Consider the following 5799-nt stretch of genomic DNA (forward strand, 5'->3'; position numbering starts at 1 on the left):
GTGCTAGCTTAGCCAGGGGCAACCTGAACTAGCTCAGGGGCGAGGACGTACTCGGTAATCATGTAGTGGGACACGAAGGTCGCAACCACATTATTATCAAGAAGATGAAAAAAGATCTGTACTCGTCCAAGAAATAGGATAGCGGGGAAAAACTGAGGCTGCTGACATTTCCCGTTCTTGATAACTAAGATCATTAAGGGTTGCCAACACGACCGAAACGATAGATGGGACTGGAAGAAAGACATCGGCGCGATACCTGAGCACCATTTTTTCAAACAGTGTCGGGATCACTTGGCATCACTCTGCTGGGACAGAAATGACACCAAACGACGAAAGGAAAAGAACTGGAGAAATGCAAAGGTTGAGCTGTAGTGGATCCAAACCGATGCCAGCTACACTCACCAGATAAACTGTTAGTAACAAATAATAGTTCAATATGCATGCTATGCAACAAACAAATGCAGCAACCAAATGCAATCATCAAGCTAGACTCTATACTACCGATTTCTACCAGTTTCTACCGCTCACGCTAACTAGGGCGTCCTACAGCCAGACCTGCTCTGATATCAAGCATGTGGCACCCCGGCTCAGAGAAACCGGAACGCCCCGTATTCCAGCCCAGAGATCGAGGAGAAGTCTTCTGGAATACGGCATTGCTTGACATAGAACAAACCGGCTCTTATTAAAAGAATAAATACAAAGGTCTGATGTTACAAAGAATCACATCAGCATGGAGACACTACGTCTGCGATACTACACTTGCTCTATGCTAGCAGCGAAACAACTCTTAGTAGCGGAAATCTTCTAGCAGCGGAACAACGACGAAGGTGGTGAACTCCATTCTGCAAGGACTCTGGCTGGGACACGATCTAGCTCGCACGAACGAAAACCATGACAAGCAATCAAGCAATCACGGCATCACCTGCAATCTGGCATGACACGCCAGGTTAGTACATTGAATGTACTTGCAAGCTCACAACGACCAAAAACATCCAGGCAAGACAACAACATAGCATTAAGCAGGTAAAATAAGTTAACAGCTACCATGATATAACAGTAACTCCTAAGCATAATATGAAACTACTACAATACTGATAAATCACCATCTCCGATCTCCATAACCATATCTCTCTTGGCTAACCTGCCAAGCAATATACCATCTCGATCACCTCGTGATCAAAACCAAACTGTAACCGTGATCCTTACGGCGATCACAACCCGACCAATAAATGGCCCGTGATCCTTACGGCGATCACAACCCGACCAATACTTGGCCAATCTGTACTGCTCCAAATATCCACATATCCATCAACTATATGTCATTCCATCAGGTGAGTGTTGATCAAACGGTGTGCCCTAGTACAAACCCATGCCAATGACCGAGGACGCGGCTATCGATAGATTAAACACACACTCTGCAGAGGTAGCGCACTATACCCACACCACAGAACCCATGGCCTCGCACTCCCATTCGGGTGGACCAACGGCATTCCGACAAAAGCAATATACGGCCATGACACTCTCCCGGCCACTCCGAATCACTCCCCACTAGGCTAGTCATGGGTGGCCCCGTGTCTACCTCTAAACACAACGACCACCGTCGTGGCCAAAACAATAAACCGTCCCACACGGAGACATGAGCTCAAACCAAATACGGGCACACAAGGCTTATGACGTCCTACCTGATCAGGGTATCACCCGCGCATAACCTTCCCTCGTTGGAGGCACCGGCGAGAGGCACGACAATAGACCGCATTAGGGCTGTCCCATAACGGTAAATGTGGTTGCATTGGAAAAGTTCGATTCGGTGGCACCTGACCAACTTACTGACGGAATTTATCCACAAAACTATAACCATGATAACTGATACTCCGATGTCAACCATCAAACTATAATCCAAGTCATAGTAATATCCAACAAATAATCCAAGCATAATATCATCATCTCAGAATACTACGAGCATAACACTACTATCATGATGAATCCGAAACAATAATCCTACTACTCCAATAACAAGAATACAGCTATCCAGCTAAGATCCACATGTAACCATCATCTCCGAAAATAATACTCGAATCAATAGAACATCAACTAGCCTCATGAAAATAATCATACTAACCACTAATAATCCAAACGGCAGCATGATATCCAAAGTAATACTCCAAAAATATACTAACAGATATCATCACAAAACAATCATAATATCAACCACTAATTCTCTAATGGCAACATGATACTCATCAACTACGCACATAACTCCTAGTAATCCAAACAATAGCATGGCAACAACAAGATCAAAATAATACTCCGAGAAAATGCCATGCACAGAGCCATGTAGCTAAAGCAATATTTTAAACAAGTTCAAATAAGTGAAACCATGTCACTTCATTGCAATCATGCAAATGGAGGGTGTGGCTTGCCTGGGGTGGAAGAAATCACCGGAAGAAAGTGTCAGAATCTCGCGGAAAGAATCGCCGGAAATCTTTCTCTCTCGAAGGGGGCTGATTAAGGGCAAGGGCAAAATGGTCATTTCCATTATGCAAAACATAATGAAAGTGATACCAACAGAACGAGCTCGACGAAACGAAGAAGTGAGCGTTGGTTTCACCTCATTTGGAGTTATGGTTAAAAAGATATGGATGTTTTTCTGCCAGGGGCCCATCTGTAATGAAAATATTTTCAACCAGGCGCCTGAACAGAAAAACGGAAAACGTAATCAGGGAAATACGCCTTCACCTTATCCGTTAGAACAGTGGCGGCGCTGACGCGTGCGGGTCCCACGGGTGGGGCCCGTCACTTATCCACGTGGGCTGGGCTGGGTCAACGCCCAGCAGCTGACTGGCGGGGCCCGCGGGCAAGGGGGTGGGGCCTGGCGAGTCTTCGTCTTCCTCCCCTCCCTGGCCCGACCGAAGCAGAGGCAGGGGCGCTGCCGGCGATGGGGCGGGCTGCTCCAGCCATCTCCCACCCGGCTGAGAGCACCGGCGAGATGGCAGAGACGAGCCGCGCCTGTTCCCGGCTCGGGACGGCACTGGGGAAGACTAGGGCGGCCGCGGCTTGGGGGTAACAGAGGACGAGGCGGCGGCGGCTGAGATAGGGGACGGCGACCACAGAGGCTCCGGTGACGGGCTGAGAGGGCAGGGAGGCTCGACGGAGTGTGTGGAAGGCGATGGTGGAGGCTAGAGGTGGAGGAGGGCTCGGCTTTGCTCGGATTTAGGAGGGCTCGGCTTTGCTCGGATTTAGGAGGGCAGGGGCGGTGGCCATGGCGGCCAACAGAGGCGAAGAGGGGCTCTGGTGCTCGGGGAAGTGCATGGGCTGGGTCCTGGGAGAGTGGTGAGGCGAGTGGAGAGCTCGGGCTGCCTGGGGAGGGGCTTAAATAGCCGCGGGGCGAGGGGCACGGCCTCGGGTTCCGCCGGGCACGTCCGTCCGAGACTTTGGCGAGGCCAGCGAGCACGGGAGGGCTCAGGGAAGGCGACGAGCGAGAGAGCGGATGAGCCGCAGAGGTCACGGAGTCGAGGGGAGCGTAGGAAGAGATCGAGCGCCATTAAAGCTCTGTCGGCCACAGTGCTCTCGTGGGCGAGCGTCGGCGAGCATCAGTGAGGAAGAGGACGGAGGGGGAGAGGGGTCCAGGGGAACGGCGACGACGCGGGCCAGCTGGTAGACACACTCACGAGCGCGAAAGCAACGAGAGGAGGAAGGGGTCCAGCACAAATAGTGCTCTGGACACGCCACAGAGCGTGCGCACAAGCATGCCAGTGTCGTAGTCACCACGTGAACATGGGCATTCAATGCTCTACAGGACCCAAAACGTTATCTAGCTGATAGTCCTTCCAAGATAGGTTTGAACTGTGGTGGTAACTCGGTTAAACAGGCTTTGGTTAAATAGTTATCACCCTCCGAAGTTTACTGCAGTAAACTTGGGTGAACACTGGTGGTCAACAGGAAAGGGTTTGGAGACAAAGAGTTTGTCTGCTAGGTTGAGGTAAAGAAGGACATTCATCCTGGTAAGTTAGAGGAGATTTGGATCAAGATTTAAAGTAGCTGCTTTACAACCACATAAACTGGTCCAGAAACAAAAACAGGAAGAAGCACTCGCATGGAGTATGAACTTGGGCTAATATTGGGCAAGGCTTGATCATTTGGTCATATGGAGATGATGTAAAAACATCATGCTAAATGGACAAGCCAAAGTAGCACTTGCTTCACAAACATCTCTGCTGACCAGAAATCTGGAACAATTATGGTGATCAAATGGATCAATGAAATGATTCCAAATTGGGTGGAGAGATGTTTTATGGGTATAAGAATGATCTGGTAATTTATCAGGATTTTTGAAGCAATATAAAATACACTTGCTTCATAACCTAAAAATATTGCCAGAAACAAAGATTTGCTCCTGTTCTCACATAGATGATTGGATGGGGCTACAAATGGGTAGAGGGGTTTACTATTAGCATATTAAGAAGTGTGCCAAAGTTCAACTTATTTGGATACTCCTAGCTAGTACTTCCTTCACAAAGCCTTCTGTCTGACAGAAACTTTGAAAAATCACTGAGGAAGGTTGGCTAGGCAAATAAATTTTAACTTGTGCATGGGGTAATTATTTGGACGTATAATCATGCCCAAAAAGGGTGGGAGGCACTAGGAAAAATATAAATGACACTTCCTTCACAAAGTGCCATTCAGGGCAGAATAGAGAAAGGAATATTGGGGAATTATTTTTGAACTGGCCAAGGCAATGTTTGGGCATATTTGAGCTATATATGACCCACAGGAATTATGAGAATAATTTGGGGATTTTTGGATGGACAGAAATATAGGTTGCTTCACAACCTAGGGTAGATAGGGTTATTCCTTTAATGAAAACGGAATTTTCCCTAGAAAAAGATTCTAGGGTTTGGTCAAGGAGTGAAGTGACATGATCTTGGCAAGGTTTTGAGATTGATGAGCTTCTTGGGAGAGGAAATGAGGATGATTTCCCAAGTGGCAAGGCCACTGAACCACTCCAAAAAGAAAAACAGAGCAAAAACCAAATAAATCCAAAGAAAAAGAAAAGGGCCAAAATCCAGGCTGTTACATGTTGCATGCTAGTATTGTCAGATTCATATGTTCATGCCATGCTCATATTATGCTAGCTGTATCATGTTCATGTTGTTCATGCCATGTTGTTCTGATGATCTCGTGTTAATTCCTGCTTAACCTGTAATTGCCATGTTGTTGTTTGTCTTGAATGCTTCTGGTTATTGTGAGCTTGCAAGTACATTCAATGTACAGACCTGACGTGTCATGCCAGTTTGCAGGTCAAGCCGGATTTGATTGTTTGTTTGTCGTGGATCTCTTGTGTGCGAGCTAGGATAAGCGTTCCGGCCAGTGTCCCTGCGGAGTGGAGTTCACCATCGTCATCGTTGTTCCATTGCTAGAGTTATTCCGAAGCTTCGATTTGTCTGCTGCTTGCATAGAGCAACAGTGGTAGGCTTAGTGTCTCTGTGCCGATGTAACCCTTGTATCCAAATAGATTGTAATAAAGAGTTGGTTTGTTCTATGCTAAGCAGTGTAGTATTCCAGAAGACTTCATCTCGATCTCTGAGCTGGAATACGGGGTGTTCCAGTATTCTCTGAGCCGGGGTGCCACACACCGGCCGTCTCCGCAACATAACGCACGGCCCACTCGAGCGCGCGGTAGCTGTGGTCGCTGTCGTACTTGATGGCACCACGGATCTGGGAGTGGGGAGAGGGGAGAGGATCTGATGTGGGGAGGGGAGGTGTGGCGGGGTGGGTGGCGACAAGGGGACGGGTGAGTGC

This window comes from Triticum dicoccoides, chromosome 3B, assembly GCF_002162155.2.
Source record: "Triticum dicoccoides isolate Atlit2015 ecotype Zavitan chromosome 3B, WEW_v2.0, whole genome shotgun sequence".
In the NCBI taxonomy this organism is placed as follows: Eukaryota; Viridiplantae; Streptophyta; class Magnoliopsida; order Poales; family Poaceae; genus Triticum; species Triticum dicoccoides.